The 16,931-nt window shown below is 42.8% G+C and overlaps 1 protein-coding gene across 2 annotated transcripts in view; it reads right to left on the reverse strand.

Moving 5' to 3' along the window:
• DOCK1 (dedicator of cytokinesis 1) overlaps positions 1-16,931 on the reverse strand; it is a 280,931-nt gene that overhangs the window by 129,915 nt on the left and 134,085 nt on the right. The window lies entirely within an intron of this gene.

Below are 16,931 nucleotides of genomic sequence, written 5' to 3' on the forward strand. Positions count from 1 at the left end.
CTCTGAAGGAAAATTGAAGAGGCCCGTGAAAGCTCCAAAAGTACCTATTTCCCTAAATTATCTTTAAAATAAGACACTCCAAGTTCAAATGGCTCTTGAACAGGTACAAGAAGGGAAATTTTCATATCAAATAAACCCCACAAGTAAAACTAACACTGAGGAATTTCAGAATGAGAAGAGAATTCCCTGAAGGAGAGACAACACATGCCAATACTTTTCTCCCTCAGGGATAAAATATCCTATTTTAAACAGTCTTGTACATTTTCTTCCAGGGAAATCTTTAAATTGGGAATATTAAGCTCCTTATGTATAGTGAGAAAACCTAAGAGAAATCAAAAATACATTGAGTTTAAGGATGTTTCAGTGCAATGTCCCTCTTCCCATGCTCAGGAATGATCAAAAACTGTAAATTAGATTTATTTTTTCCAAAAAATTCTCCTTACATGCCCTTAAAAGACTACACAGCTAAACAAATAAATGGGTAAATATATTAAAAAAACCAGAAACCCCCAAACCACTTGAATGAACTATCTACATTTTGGCTTTCAGAACGTCTTCACAGAATTTATTTTGTTGAAAAGGGTTTAAGTCCCTCACAATTACCAGTTTGTAAAGATATAAAAATGAAGTTTTCTCTTTGTTTACAACATGTATTCTCTCTACATCAGCAACAAATAAAGAACTAAAAATCAGTTGTTACCAATTCTAGAAGCCACAAATTAAATTGTCACCATTTATCGACTCAAAAGATAAAAATCCATCTCTAAAATGTCCCAAATTTCAACTTTTTGGTAACTTCTAAGGATACTGGCCTGTGAAAAGGTAAAATTCAATCTGTCAGCAGACCAGTTTGCTCACTTAAATAATATATTTCATATAATTTATAGTATAAAGATATTTTACGACCCAACATGGGTAAGGCAGAGGGTCTCCCATCACTTCTTGTTTTAAAGAATATTTTCTATTGTGTAATATTTAATGAGCTGGATGGGAATTGCAGCTTTCAGTGCATCCCAAAGGGAGTTTGACACAGATTCCTGAAGCTTTTACCAGCAGCATCACACCAGTACGAGCAGGAAAAAGAACCAAAACAAAGCAAACCCCCTAAGGCCCATAAATATATATATATGTATATAAATTCATACATGTATTTCTCACAGTATTAAAACAAACATTTCTTTTCCTGGAATAGAAAATCTGACAGTAAATTCACCAGCAGAATACAAACAAGTGCCAAATGTTCCCATTTATCACATTTTCTTACTGAATATCCACTATTTTCCATTTCCTTAGGCCAAATCCTGCCTTTTTGAACACGGGGAATAAAACATGGGAGTCTTTTCCCTTTGAGAAACACAAGTGAACATCTGCAATAGTGGGAGTGATAAATATTTGGGGATTTTCCTGCTGCCACAAACATTATTATAAAGCCTCTTTTTGCCAATCAAGATGCAGGAAGGTATTTTCACTGATAAATTTTGCTCCCACAGCTCCTGGAAAAGATGTGCCACCTCCTCTATTTGATGTGATTGAAGGAGCTCAGGGCTTGCCTAGACAGCAAAACCTCTTTTAGGTCAACCCAGGGTAAGTCCATGCAGAATGCAGAACACTGATATCAGAGTTTATAGATGAATATCACTTCATTTAGTCTTGAAAATCTTGTTTTGCCTCAAAACATATTTTATAGATCCTGATTTGATCTCTACCATTCAGTCTCAGGCAACTGAAAACTAGTTTAAATCTCTTACAAGACTTCAATGCTGATGACCAAGTCCTGCCCAGCTTCCAAAACAGGAAAGAATTAAAAAGACCTGATTTTCCTGAAAAGTGCAAAAGGTCTAAGGAAATTTTCCATCTTTACAGGTGGGGCATCAAAGAACAGCATCCTGGTGTCCTACTGGGATAATGATCTATAAGAGGAACCTCAGGAGGCTTCTCCAGGGTTGCTGCTCCAGGGTTCCAGGACAAGAGGAAATGGCTTCATGCTGTGCCAGAGAAGGTTCAGGCTGGACATCAAGAATTTCTTCCTGGAAAGGGTGTTCAGGCACTGGAAGGGGCTGCCCAGGGAGGTGGTGGAGTCCCCATCCCTGGAGGTGTCCAAGGAATGACTGGACATGGCACTCAGTGCTCTGGGCTGGGTGACAAGGTGGGGATTGGGCACAGGTTGGACTCGATGATCTTGGAGGTCTTTTCCAACCTAAATGACTCAGTTATTCCATGGTTGGACCAGGCTCCTCTGGGCTTCACCCCCTTGGATCTCAAACCTCCAAGGATGGAGGGAACTGCAGTGAGGAATCTGCCTCTGGCATCTCGACACCCTGGGGCACTGTCAGATCCCCCCGAGCCTCCCTCGGGCACAGCAGAACTATTCTGCTGCTGCCAGGAGTCACAAGCTCCCAGCTCTCCCTGTCTTGGGGACCAATCCTGCACCATCAGGAGATCAGGATCTACCCACCCCTCTTTTGCCACCCCACAGGCTCAGCCCTTCCCACAGCAGAGCAGTCCCAACCCAGCCCGCACTTCCCAGCCCCTTTCCTGCAAACTGCTGTATCCAGGAGCTCTTCCAGGCAACACAAATGAGGCATTTTCCATAAAAGAGAACACTGGAGAGGTCAGCTCCATGCTGGGTCCCTGCAGGAATGGCTTAGCACAACTCCTACGTGGCAAACTAAGAAGCAAAACATTCCTCAGATAAAAGTTTAAGTAGACAAAAGCTCTTGCAATTAACACAAATCACTTTGTGGATGCAACATAAATGCAAAAAAAGTTCATTTTTCAGTTTCCTACTTCGTGTTTTACTGAAATAAATTAGTTTGAGGACCACAGGGGAAAAAAGCCACATGAAAAAGGAGGTTGGAGCCAGGTAGGGGGTGGGCTCTTCTCCCAAGTAACGAGAGACTGGACAAGAGGAAAGGGCCTCAAGTCGTGCCAGGAGGTTCAGATTGGAGAGTAGGGAAAATTTCCTCACCAAAAGTTGTCCAGCCCTGGCACAGCTGCCCAGGGCAGTGGTGGAGTCCCCATCCCTGCAGGGATTTAAAAGCTGTGTGGATGTGGCACTTGGGGACATGGGTTAGTGGTGGCCTTGGCAGTGCTGGGGGAATGGCTGCACCTCATGATCTCAAAGGGCTTTTCAAGATTAAATGATTCCATGAGTTGCTGAAATACCATTTTTGGGGAAGGTAGTTCAGTTGGTTCTCAGCAAAAAATTCCTGTCCAAAAATTTCCAAACTTCTTTCAACTACCAAATGCTAACAGAGGACCAAACCTACAGACACCCTGCCCTGTTTGGGAGCAGCTCTCCATTACTCTCTTCTGGCAAATCCTTCCCAATCCCTGTGAGCCCCAGCAAGGTAAAACTACTCAACCATGTCCCTTTGACAACTTCCTGTGCTGTAACACTTCCATGGGTTCTGATCTGCTGCTTCAGAAGGAACTCGTGATTCTTGTTTCATTAGAAGGAAAATACTATATTCCCAAACAGCAGGGTAAAAAGCCCCACAGCTCTGAATCCAGGGAAATCTCTGAGAAGAAAAGAAAAGGATCTTCACAGAGATCACAATCAGAACCCAAACCCAACTGGGGCCTTCCAGTACCTGAAGGAGAACACAAAAAAACATGGAGAGGGACTACTGAGAGTGGCCTGGAGGGACAGTATAACAAGGAATGGCTTAAAGTTGACAGAGAGTAGGTTTAGACTGGATATTAGGAAAAAATTCTTCACTGTGAGGGTGGTGAGGTGTTGGAATGGATTTCCAGAGAAGCTGTGGTTGCCCCTGGATCCCTGAAAGTGTCCAAGGCCAGGTTGGACAGGGCTTGGAGCAACCTGGGCTGGTGGAAGGTGTCCCTGTCTATGGCAGGGGGTGGAATGTGATGGGCTTTAAGGTCCCTTCCAGCCCAAACCAGTCTGGGATTCTTAGATCACAAGAGCTCAACTGGAATTCATTTTGCAAAAGGTTCACTGGTTAGAAACTCCAAAATCCACACAATGGGAATACACACCAAGCATTCCCTGCTTTGAAAGTGCTTTGCAGTAACTTCTGTAAAAAGCAAGCAAAAAATTAATGAGACATTTTAACAACATCATTTATCATGTTTTTAGGGCTCTTTTTCAAAGAAGTCCATTTTAACCAAAAATGCTTTGCTTTTAAAAGCTCCACACAGTGGCAGGATTGAACAGGAGGCTCTTCCATGGCACCCACGGTGTTTAACAGTCCTCAAGGTCAGGACATTTATTTCTGGTTTTCTAAATGCAATTGCCTTTCCCCACTTTTTTTCTCCCCTGCTACACTAAACACCATTTCACCAAAAATCTGGAGAACTGCCCTCAATAAATCTGTTCTGGGCATCTTGGTTTACACATCTATTAATGCTGGTAATAGAATTATAAATGTAGTCATAAAATACAGAAAACAACTGTATTTATGGCAATGGCCAATATTCGAATAGGATAAAATAAAAAGGAAATGACATATAAATATATTTTTTAAAAATTCTGCAAAAATGCAGCACTGAATGTGGGAATATAACCATTCTGGGACTTAGAATGCCTTATTTTTATTTTAATTATAACTGGTTGGTGCTTGAAGCCATTCATACCATTCCATGTGATAACAGGACACATTGGGAAGGACATGGAAGGAGATGCAGAAGGAACAAGAGCTGGAGGGCCCCTTTATCAGTCCCTGTTTGAGGAAGAGCTTCCATAGAGAGGAGCAACCTGTGAGGAAGGGCTACAAGGACTCAAACTCACAGCAGAGCAGAGAGATGTCACTGACATTTTCATGGAATCCCAGAATGGTTTGGGTTGGAAGGGACATTAAAGTCCTGGGCAGGGACACCTCCCACTAGCCCAGGTTGCTCCAAACCCCATCCAACCTGGCCTTGGACACTTCCAGGGATGGGGCAGCCACAGCTTCTCTGGACAACCTGTGCCAGGGCCTCAGCACCCTCACAGGGAAGAATTCCTCCCCAAAATCCCATCTAACCCTACATTCTTTCACTTTAAAACCATTCCCCCTGTCCTGTCACTCCATGCCCTTGTCCAAAGTCCCTCTCAAGAAATCTCTGAAGGAGCTAAAATAAAACCAAAACTAATGCAATCAGAAACTCTATTTTACTTATCAAACACAATGAAAGTTGAAAGCCAGGTAAATAAAGTGATGACATTGGTGCAGATCAGGCAAAGAATTTAAAGTTTGCAAATACCTTAAATGCAGAAAAGTGAAGATAAGCAGCATCCTGTGTTGGAAATGCCTGCAACAATCCCAGGAACTGGGATGGCTACAGGTATTATGGATATTGGCTCTGCAGCAGGCAAATCACTGCACTGAGGTGTCCCCACGACAAACCAAGGGAATACTAAGGGAAGATTTATCATCTATTAAATGAACCCCCTGTTCACACCAGGCAGGTGATGCTGCCAGATGAACACGCGCCTAAAAGCAACAGCCATTTTCAAGACAAATTATTCCACTTTTGTTGCTTCTCATTCGACTGTTGTGACATAAATTATTTAGCAACTGGTTTACTGAGGGGCTCAGTGAGCCTGAAAGATAAGAAATATGTGCAATCAAAATTTAATTGATAAAACCACGCAGTTTGGATATCCCTGGATTAAAAAGCTGCTTGCAGGAGGTCTCCTGGGGGAAGCTTTTGCATTTTTTAATTAGTTCCCACCTTTGGTTTGTTTAGCACATAAACCATCACGCTATACCCTGGGGGCTGCTCCCTTACCAAATTTTTGGGAGAGACAACAGTGGATATGGGAAGGGGGTTCATGGGGAAGCAGGATGGGATGTGATGCTCTCAGCTTTCAGGGCTGCAGAAGGTGACACAGTCCTTGCAGACAGGAATAACTGCCAGGCTCTCATCAGTGGGAAAAATAAAGACAGGGCTCTCTTTATATTTGCATGATATCAAAATGAAATCCCCATCACAGGCAATGTTCTCATTCCCTCCTCCCCCAAAGAGCAGGAAAACTGATTAAATACAGAAGCACTGCTGATAACAGGCTGGTCCTTCCTTATGACTTCTCTAACTTAAGTTCAATTTTCCGTGATATTTAACATTAGAGCACCAAAATTAACAGTATTTACACAAATCCACCACCACGGTAAACAAGAGAAATACAATTTCCAGACAGGATCCATTTCCAGTTAGAATTTCTGTCCCAGTGTTGACAGCTAAGAGGAGCTGTACAGATTAATACCCAGGAGTAGCAAACGAGATTTCAAAGAAGTGAGATTGCTCTTCCCTGCCTACTGGGATATCCTCACCTTACCTGCCTCTTCCCTTGGAATCTGGCTCCCAAATCACTCCTGTGCTCCTCTGGGAGAGATGGAAGGTGGGGGCTGGAGGAGCAGAGCTCCTGCTAATGCACAGGTTGCAGCTTTGGTCCAGAGTTAGAACAGGAGGCACCAGAGGAAGGAGAAATCCCATTATTCTCATGCCAGAGGCACAAAACCAGAAGCAGAACAAGGGAGAGCATTTCCATGGAATCCCATGACAGGTTATGGCAGAGCTGTGGGCTGAGCTCTGCTGGCCATGGAACCAGAGCCATTGCAAGAGCCTGGATCCAGCATCCAGCTTCCAGCTCTCCCGTGGGGATAGATGGGAACATCAGCGCTGTTATCCCATGGGAATTGTATACCAGAAAGTTTCATAGAATCCTAGACTGCTTTGGGTTGGAAAGGACCTTAAAGACCAGCCAGTCCCACCCCCTGCCATGAGCAGGGACACCTTCCACTAGCCCAGGTTGCTCCAAGCCCCGTCCAACCTGGCCTTGGACACTTCCAGGGATCCAGGGGCAGCCACAGCTTCTCTGGGCAACCTGGGCCAGGGCCTCTCCACCCTCACAGGCAAGAATTTCTTCCCAATATCCCATCTAACCCTGCCCTCTGGCAGTGGGAAGCCATTCCCCCTTGTCCTGTCCATCCAGGCCCTTGTCCAAAGTCTCTTTCCAGCTCTCCTGGAGCCCCTTTAGGCACTGGAAGGGGTTCCCAGGTCTCCTTGGAGCCTTCTCCAGGTGAACCCCCCCAGCTCTCCCAGCCTGGCTCCAGAGCAGAGGAGAAGAGTTTTATCCTTGTCCTACATGCACAGGTTGCCTCTTGCACAGACAATCTCACTTTGCCTGTAACTCCTTTGGGCTGTTCCATTTTGTCCAATGTGTGCAGGGTTTCCAGGAGCACAGGAAAAACTCCCGAGTGTTTCCTTTCAACAACAAAAAGCCAGAAGTTCAGATTTCTCTATTTTCTGGGAGGCTCCCTGCAGTTATTTGCAGGAGCAGCCATATCTCCATTCCATACACTCTCAAGGAACACAGACCTGTTTAATACTTTGCAGTTAATTAAAGGGAACAGGGAAGGACTCCTCTGCAGAACCTGAAATGATAATATGTGGGCTGAGTCTCCAAGAATGACCCAATTCTTCCTGTAACATTATTAAATTTGAATTTTATTTCTTATTAAACTCACAGTAACTCAGAATACTTTGGGGGATTCTCTCAGACAACCTCTTGCTAAACAGTCTCCAGAAGAGCTTCAAAGGTACCTCATGAAAAGAATACGAAATCAATCTCTAACATGCAATCTAAGCAAAAGGAGATGAGCATTTTTATTGTAGAAAACTGAATTAATTAAAACCCTTTTTTATTAAGATTTGGAACAATGACCAAAACATTCAGCATAATAAGCTCCAATAGGATGCTGCTGATAAAAGGTTCTTTATCCTTTTCCTACCTGAACTCAGCAGAAATCCAACACCAGCAGGAGAAAAGGGGACTATCAGCTGGGTAAAGGACAAACTTCCTGGAGTAAATAAACCACAGTGTGGAAACAGGAATTCCCCCCCCACACACACAATTCTCATTTTTAAATTCAATTTATTCTATTGACTTCAGATCAATAACAGAGACTTGGAAGTTGAGAAACAAACTAACTATTTTAAAACCAGGACATCTCATTCCCTCTTCCATTCCATGGAAAAACCAAGGTCACAGAATCCCAGAATGGTTTGGGTTGGAAGGGACTTTAAAGTTCATCTTGTTCCACCCCCTGCCATGGGCAGGGACACCTTCCACTAGCCCAGGTTGCTGCAAGCCCCGTCCAACCTGGCTTTGGACACTTCCAGGGATATCCTCCAACTCCTGAAGGAAAGAATGGAATATTTGAGCAGGTAGCTCTACTCCAGATAAAGGTAATGCAGGTTTTTCTGTGCTTCCAATGCCACCAAAACCCACCTAAAACATCTGAGGGGAATAACTTCCCTATTGAACACCTCACTACCTCTAAGGTGCAAAAAAACATGTTTTGGTAATTTTCCTCATCATATCCAACACTTTCCATATATTCCAGCAACAACAAAGCCTTTTGAAGTGCTGTTTTTCCACCACCGAAATAAATTTCGATTTATAATTGAATTTCGTTTTTTCCTCCCAACTTGGTCTTGGTAGAAATCAGAAGGGAAAAAAGTAAATCCCCTCCCAAATAAGAAGTCATTTATCACGTTCTAACAATGCCCCTCACATTAACACCAGGATTAAATGTATATTCAGTATATTCAGCTCTGTAATTGCTTTCCCTCACGTGTGGCTGATGCGTGTGGGCAACAAAAGCAACTTAAGTTGAGAGATGTTTTTTAATTACAAATCCACACCTAAATGAGAACTAATCTCTCTTTGAAAAAAGCAATTAAATCCAAACCAAGATTAAAATCAGTGATTTAAAATGTTCTAAAGTACAAATCAACCCTTCTGGCTGCAGTGGCAGCAGAGGGACGGGTTGTGTGCCTGGGAAGGGGCTGGTTTGGTCCACAGAACTCAGCTCACCCTTCCCACATCATTCCAAGCAAATGTACGTGGATATTCCATCATCCACACCCCCTTCTCCTTTTTTTCCTCCCAGCTGGGCAGTAACAGGACTAAGCAGAACCTCTTTTCCATGTTCTGATGCTCAGCTCCATGCCCAGACTCACCCAGGATTTCCCATCCCAGACTCTGCCAAGTTAAATCCTCTCAAAACAGCACAACTGAGGCAAAGTAACTTTGATATATATTCAAAATATGAAACAAATATTAAGAAAGAATAAATAAAATTCAAACTAGTGCACAGCAAAAGCTCAGTGGAATGGCAGGGGGTGGAACTAAATGAGCTTTAAGGTCCCTTCCAACCCAAACCATTGTGTGAATCTATGATTAAAATACTATAGAATTCAAATATTTCTGTATGATACAGTACTATTTAGATATACCGAAAATATGAAAAACTGGAGAAGCAAAACACCTGAGAAATCTCAAAAATCCCAATTAATCTCATCTTCAGTTCTCAAAACAGGAATGAGATGTTTTATTCCTATTTTATTGCAATAGTATCGTTATTTTGAAAGTACTTTTCCTGACATAATTTCTGTGCATTTAGAACCATCATAACCACAATTTTTTTAGGTGTAACATTTGAAACAACAGCAGGAGAATAAACCAACCCTGTGTGGTGGCAGAGCCTACAGAACTCATCCCACTCCTGACATTTGGTAAAAATGAGCTTTGAAAACAGTAAGAAAGACTTCTGTGGGTATGGCTGAAAATACTCCTCATCTGTTGGGGAGGGAAATAAAAGGATTATAAAAAAATGCTTTAAAATACCTTAGAAAAGCTACTTAGAGCAAGACAAAAGTCTCTCAAGGCCACAGAAGTAACCCTTGTTAAGTCTGTTCCTATAAGTAACTGTGAGGTATAAGGGGAATTTCTGCATAAAGAGAGTACAAATATCACCCAAAGTCATTAACTGGTAGGTAGGAATTAATATGTTTATAATTCAAGGCAAGTGATAAACATGAATAAATAAAAGGGAAGTACTCATTGCATCCCTGTGTATTACTAAAACTCTTCTTTTCCTTATTAAATGTAAAAACTAACATGCATTTTGCTTTTTCCAGTCACTAGGGTTCTTCTAGCCAGTAATCTTCACCTAGTAATTTTGGATAACACCTGAAATTAAACAGTTTTCATTTAAAGAAAATCACCAAAAAACACAAACAACCCCCCCCCAAAAGATAATTTCAAGTTCAATTAAAATTTTGTGAAAAACATCACATCATAAATTGTCTGTTAAACGAGATCTTATGGGATATCAAGACAAGGTTGGAGCAACCTGGTCTAGTGAAAGGGGTCCCTGCCCATGGCAGGGAGTGGGAATGGGATGAGCTTTAAGGTCCCTCCTGACCCAAACCACTCTGTGATTTTATAGTGACAAGAGAAAGGGGCTTGTCCTTTTTCCCCCCAACTTGTCTCAGCCACCAAAAAAGTGTGTGATGTGAAGCATCAGTCACATGATGTCACCCCCTGTCCATTTAGCATCACCTTCAGTCCCCAGCAGCTTTCCCACAGGATATCAAGCCCCTTATTTAGATAATCAGCTCCTGCAGAGCTTATCTGTCACTGGGTAATTGATGTGAAATAACAGAATTACACATCCAAACAAACCTCGTTAGCTCCTCATCCCAGCCCATCAGCCCCACGAAAAGCTCAGCTCACAAACAAAGCCCCGGTGGTGTTTCCTACCAGCCTTCAAGGAAAACTTTGATTTACAGCAACTCACGGGGAAGGAAAACTTGAGTTCAGTAAATAAATACAGTGTCCACAGCTTGAGGGGGACAGAATGGATTGCAGGAGGTACAGGGAAGGGCAACTAAAATCCCAGCCTGGAGAAGAGAAGGATCTAGGGAGACCTTGTGGTCTTTCAGTATTTATTTATTGGGGACTTGGAAGAAAGATGGAGATTTTTATTGGAGTGCAGGGTTAGATGGGATATTGGGAAGGAATTGTTGGCTGTGAGGGTGGTGAGGCCCTGGCACAGGTTGCCCAGAGAAGCTGTGGCTGCCCCATCCCTGGAAGTGTCCAAGGTCAGGTTGGATGGGGCTTGGAGCAACCTGGGATGGTGGAAAGGGGGGTAGAATGAGATGGAATGAGATGGTCTATAAGGTCCCTTCCAACCCAAACCAGTCTGTGCCTCCACGACAAGGAGATGGAGAAGTTCCCTCCTGAGAAGAGGCCACAAAGTCACAGATCCTTCCAAGAAGACAGAGGGGGGATTTATATTTTTCCAAGATTTCCAAACCCACAGTGGTGGTGGATGAAAGGAGCGCACAGCTGGTGTTCCAGATTTCACAGGTTTAAAAACAAGAGGCAGCTGCCGGAGTGAACAGGAGATGAATTTCAAACAAATACGAGATGGTACTTTTAATTGAGGCACTTATTTTTCACACACAGTGAAAAACATGGAAGTTGTGTCTCCAAAAGTCCTGGAGCCAGGCACCAAAGGCAAGGCCACCAAGGGAATGCACGAAGTCAAGTAAAGTTTGGAGACAAGGAACTCTCACCCAAAAAATTTCCCCATCTAGGCTCGGGCAGAAGGGCACTGACAAGGGAGGGATGTGGAGACACTCAAATATTAGGGCACCACTTTGAATTCCTAGAAGCAAATTGAGGAAGTTTCACAGTATTATCAAAACTATCAATTTATTTCTGTGGTTTCAGAGGTTTCTCCCTCCTTCCCAACAGCCCCTTCAGTTATTGGGTTTTCCTGCAGTGCTGATGGACACCCATGGATTTAAGGCATCTGCTAATTATGCTCCTCAACTGCTGCTATGTATTAATATTTAAAATTGTTTAAAAATTGAAGAAAATCAAAATGTGGTGCTGCTTTTAATGGTTTTTAATATAGTGCCCAGAAGTTATAAAGGACACTTTATTGAACTGTATTTTGAAGAGCTACAGACCACGGATTAAGAAGGACTTCACTTGGCTTCTGCTGTCAACTGTAAACTCATTTAATGTCATTATCAGGCTTCCCAAATTTATCATCAGGCTCCTGCAAAACACAACTTATTTACATAACCTGTGCTTTTAGGATTTTCAGACTTTAAAAATAACTTATATTCTTGAGTTAAAACTTGGTCACATATATTTTAATGCATAAAAGATTTAAGTGTCTGCACAGTCAGTCATGAATGTAACATATTTTTATTTGCAAAAGCTAAGAGTTTAGATCATTTTATTTAGAAAAAAAAAAAAATAATGTAGTAGAAACTCTTAATTGTGAGCATATGGCTAAATTTGGGGTGCCCATGATATTGCAACCTGCCTCTTTATATCCCTTTTTATTCACTGCCACCACATCTCTGTGTCGTGTATCAAAGTTATTGAGGGCAATTAGATTTTGGTGTCTGCTCAGGGATTTTAGAAACTCTGCTAAAGAGTTCATTTCTCAACATTATGGTCGAAATCTCTAATTTTGGTTTAGACTCAGAGCACCTGCAGAAATGGTGTGTTCAATTTACATCTATTTGCTCTGGTCACTTATTTCTCTCTTCCATAATTTCATATTTTCATTTTTCACTTGCTTCATACATTTAATCTTAGCTTGTTTTCCCTGTTCAACATTATGCAATAGGACCAGGCTGCTCTCTGGGCTTCTAACTTTAAGGCAACATGTAAAAGCATATAAAAGTCTGTATTTTTATGCTCTATTCAAATTTTAAATAGTTCAATATTTCAACTGAGAAAACCTTGCTGAGGGTTTGGGAGTTTACATTACTTTATAACATTAAATGTTCTCCAGTTTGACAGAAAAGTTGCATTAAATCCTCCATCTAATGAAATCAATGTTGTATAAATAATATATTATTCCACCACAGAGCAAATAGGAAGCAGATGCAGTAACCCCATTATTTGTTAGATCTGCCTTTTTTTTGGTCCATAACTTGAATTTTAAGATGGAATTCGTGCTCATTCCAAATTTCATTAGGTGCTTACATCTGAAACCATTTGTCTGAAGAAAATCAGAAGCCTGATCAGATTTTTTATTTTTAAGCAGGGCAGTATTTTTCCCTTTGCCATAAAGCAGTCGGAGAGAAATCCCTGGAATCTGGAAAAGTAATAAAATAAACAAGACAAACCAAAATATTAACAAAGTTGGCATAATGTTCCTTTAAAAAAAAATTCCCCCACACTCCCAGTTTCTCGAGATATCTTAATAAGGATGTAATTCCACATTTGCTCTCTCTGAGCAAATCAAACAGGGTGATTTATTATTCAGATGGGCACAAAGGATTTCTGAAATGCAGAAAGAAGGGCTATAAAAGCACAAGTCATCAGTAATGAGGACAAGTTAAACTGCCTTTCAAATCTGAACAAAATGCAGCCATTTAGGGTCTCATACATCACACTCTCCCAGCCCCTCATTTATTTCCACACTGTACAAGCTGCATGATAATGGAACCAGGGCAGAATTCAGCACCTACTGAGAACATCTTGATCAGACAAATGATTCCTCACCACAAGGGATCAGAATCCTCATCCTCAGAAGAACAAACAAGGATTTCCAATCACCCTTCCCAAAAATATCTGTGTATTGAAAAGGAACTTTTCTGAACTAGAAACACAGTGAAAATACAAAAAAACTCCCACTCTTATTCCAAGAAAATTCAGATTTTTTCCTTTGTATAAAGGATAAACATCTACAGCAACCTGGGTTCCTGATGGGACACCATTCAACTGGAACCCAAAATCTCAGCTTTAGCTGCTGAGACCTGCTGTTATATTTTCTTCCAAAGAGAAATTGAGAGAGAGGACAGAATCCTGCTCCTACTTATCCCAACAAAGCACAGAAATAACTATCAGAGCTAATGAGGTTACTCAGCATTTTCCTTCTTAGAGCAGCAAAGCCACAAAGAGCAGTTCCCTCAATGAGCTGGTTAATATTTTAGCTGCACACAGGTATTATGGGTATTACACACATAGGCTGAAATCCACTTTATCTTCAAAAGATAAAGATAATGATTATCTTCAACAGATAAAGAAAGACAACAGCAGAGGCTCAAATGAATTGTCCAAGCTCACGGAAAAAACTTATCATGGAGCAAGACACTACATCAAATCCCTCAAAATTCTGCTGAACAGGACTCTGAGACACCTTATTTCTTTGGCATCACAGCCAAGCAGAATAAATCCTTCCTCAAAGCAAGGAGCACCTCCAAGGATTTGACTGCATGGAGACCTGTTTGAAATTCAAGCCAAGTTTGCCTCCACCTCAGCTGGAGCAGAGAAGCATATTTAACATCCCACCATTTCTCTTCCAATGGCAGGCTGGAACAAGTAAATAAACAAATAACCAGTGGAACCCAGGAAGCCAGACAGATGTCATCCAAAGGCCTGGAAAAAACCACCTAATTCATGGGAATAAAGATTCAGCAATGCCAAAATACCTGCTTTTAGCAAAGACTGAGTGACAGCACTGGGCCCAAGTGACTACAGGGAGAAAAGACATAACATTGTCCACATCTGTGTTTCAAATCCAGTGAACTTCACCCTTCTTTCACCTAAAACAGAATCTGTAATGTTCTGAGACAAATTAGGCTGGTCCTAAAGGACTGTGGATATCCCTTGGAGCCTAGCTCAGGTATTCAGTGTTGGGACTTAAATTATGCCTCCTAATTTCCTGACTGTAGATCCAACAGCAGGCCCTGCAGGAATGGTCCCAAGCTGTGACACCTTCCCAAGCCTGAGACACATCAGCAGCTCAGCAGAGCCCACCAAGGGGCATCTCCAGCCCATCCTTCACCTGGACATGACACTGGTCCTTTGCTTGGCTCTTCCCTACTCACAGGGCCCTGAACTCATCCCTGAACCTGCCCTTCAGCATTTCAAACCAGGGGAAGTTTGAACAGCAGCTTTCAGGCTGATTCTGAGCAGCCCTTTGGTGTTGGTTTATCACCTTCCCCTCGCTGGCGCTCCCTGGAACAGCCGGTGAGAACTCCAGCTCTGGCTGCCACATACTTTTCCCTGTGCTGGATTCCAGCTTGTTTCCTCAAACACTGACAGGAACTTCATAGACTGTTCCAGAAAATCACATTTTAGCATTTCTCTGTAGGACCTGCACATCCTAGTAAAGGATAATCACACAGAACCCCGGCTCAGCACACACAGCCCCCCAGGAGCAGCCCTCGAGCCAAAACCTGAGTGTGGGGAGGACAGGCCTTGGTGCTGCCAACCAGGAGGGCACAGGCTGACCCTCCCACACCAGCACCTCAGTCATTCAGAAGTGCTCTGTCTCCTCACACTCTCCCAGAAGCTGAATTTAAGAAAAAAAATCAAGGAAAATCTGAAGTCTGTAACATCAGGCTGTGCTAGAAGATTAACATTTATAAGTACACACTCCTCCCCAAATTTATTAAGCAATTAGCAGTGTGGAAGAAGGACCCCTTGCTGTACTTCTCCACAGAGAATACCACTAAAAATATATATATATGCTCTCAAATATATGATTTTCTCCCTCACTCCATAAGTCCAAGGCAGGACTTCCACCCACCCACCTGCCCATGTCATAGGAACACACCATCGCAGCCCTGAGCAGTGCTCACCCCTGCCTGACAAACACTGGGAGAAAAAGGCAACCTGGGAATGCAGGACACTCCATTAGGGAGCAATAAATCTGTAATCTAAAACAATTAAAATGAACTGTCTCTTTTCTCTTTGCATCCTCTCAGGTTGAAGCCCGACCTCTCTCCCCCTTCTCAAGCACTGCTTTGACACCACATTTCATTATGCAACAGTTGTGCTCAGCATTTTTAAAGGCTAAAAAATTGGCAAAGGGGATGACGAAGCATTTCCAAGTTCCCAGTGTATTTACTTCTATGTGCTTTTACAGTAACATGAACCATGATAATCAGGAAACACTTCATTCTTCACAAACCCTCATTTGAAATATCCCTGGGCACACCAATGGTGTCAGTAGTTACACGTGAATCTGGTCCAGAACTAGAAAGTACTTTCTAATTCCCTAAAAATCTACAGAAAACGCTGTATGGTTTATAAATGGGGCATATGCATAATGCTGTGCAAGGCTAATCAGCCCTGAGACAACAGCTTCTAAATATCATTATGGAGAAGACAAGAATGATGTTTAACTGCTGCTTCTGTCAGAGAGATTCTCCTTTCAAGTCACTCAGGATATCGAGTATTTTCTTCTAGTAATCATGGTCTGTACAAAGTCACATCTTCAGCCTGGGAAAAGCAACAGCATCTCCTACCACTGATCTATTTGCTCTGTGCAAGTAGCACACATTATTTAAAACATGGTCACCCTACCATGTAATTTTAGCCACGTCTGTGTACAGGCTACAGCCAAAAAACACATTTATTTTGGTACAGAGAAATCCACAGAGGACCTGGAATACAGCAAGTCAGCACTGCTGGAAAGAAAAGCAGAGAAAGGAAAAAAGCAAAAGCATGGTGGTTGCTGTCATATCAACAAGCAAGTTGATATTTGATTCTTCCCACTGATGTCCTGGGGACAAAGAATCTCTGATAAAATACCACGAGAGATCTTCAGTGTGATCGAAACCGTGCCAGCGGCCTGGGGAACCCACAGTCCCTACCCCAGGGCAGAGCAGCAGCTGATGCAGAAATCACCCCCTTGGACACCCTCTTTTAGGGATCAGCAGCAAACTTGCAGAGTAAGGAGCAGAGGGAGGAGGGCAGTCGGATACCTGGACAGGTACAGGCAGGGAGAGCAACTTAGCTGCCCTCTGCTGACTGCCTGATTTGTTGAACACTGCTCTGCTCTGCTCCAGTCCTGCACAGCCAAACTGCAGTTTAATCAGCAAGGAATTCTGTGGATCCATCTCCACGCTGTGGGCAGCTGTGCCCACAGGGATGTCCCTGCCCGCTGTGGGGGTCTCTCTCGGAGCCCCTGCCCAGCCTGGCCCCGGCGCGGTGCTCCGGCCGCTGCGGCAGCGCCGTGCGTTCCCTGCTGCAATGGGCTGCTCCAGCTAATTAACTCCAGAAAGACACCCAGGACTCCAGCCAGGAATTCTGCTGCATCCTGCCCAGTGGATGCACTGACTCGTGCAGTGCCCAGCCCGGGTGTCCCTCCCCG

This window comes from Neopelma chrysocephalum, unplaced genomic scaffold (assembly GCF_003984885.1).
Source record: "Neopelma chrysocephalum unplaced genomic scaffold, ASM398488v2 Primary Assembly neopelma1_347, whole genome shotgun sequence".
Taxonomy (NCBI): Eukaryota; Metazoa; Chordata; class Aves; order Passeriformes; family Pipridae; genus Neopelma; species Neopelma chrysocephalum.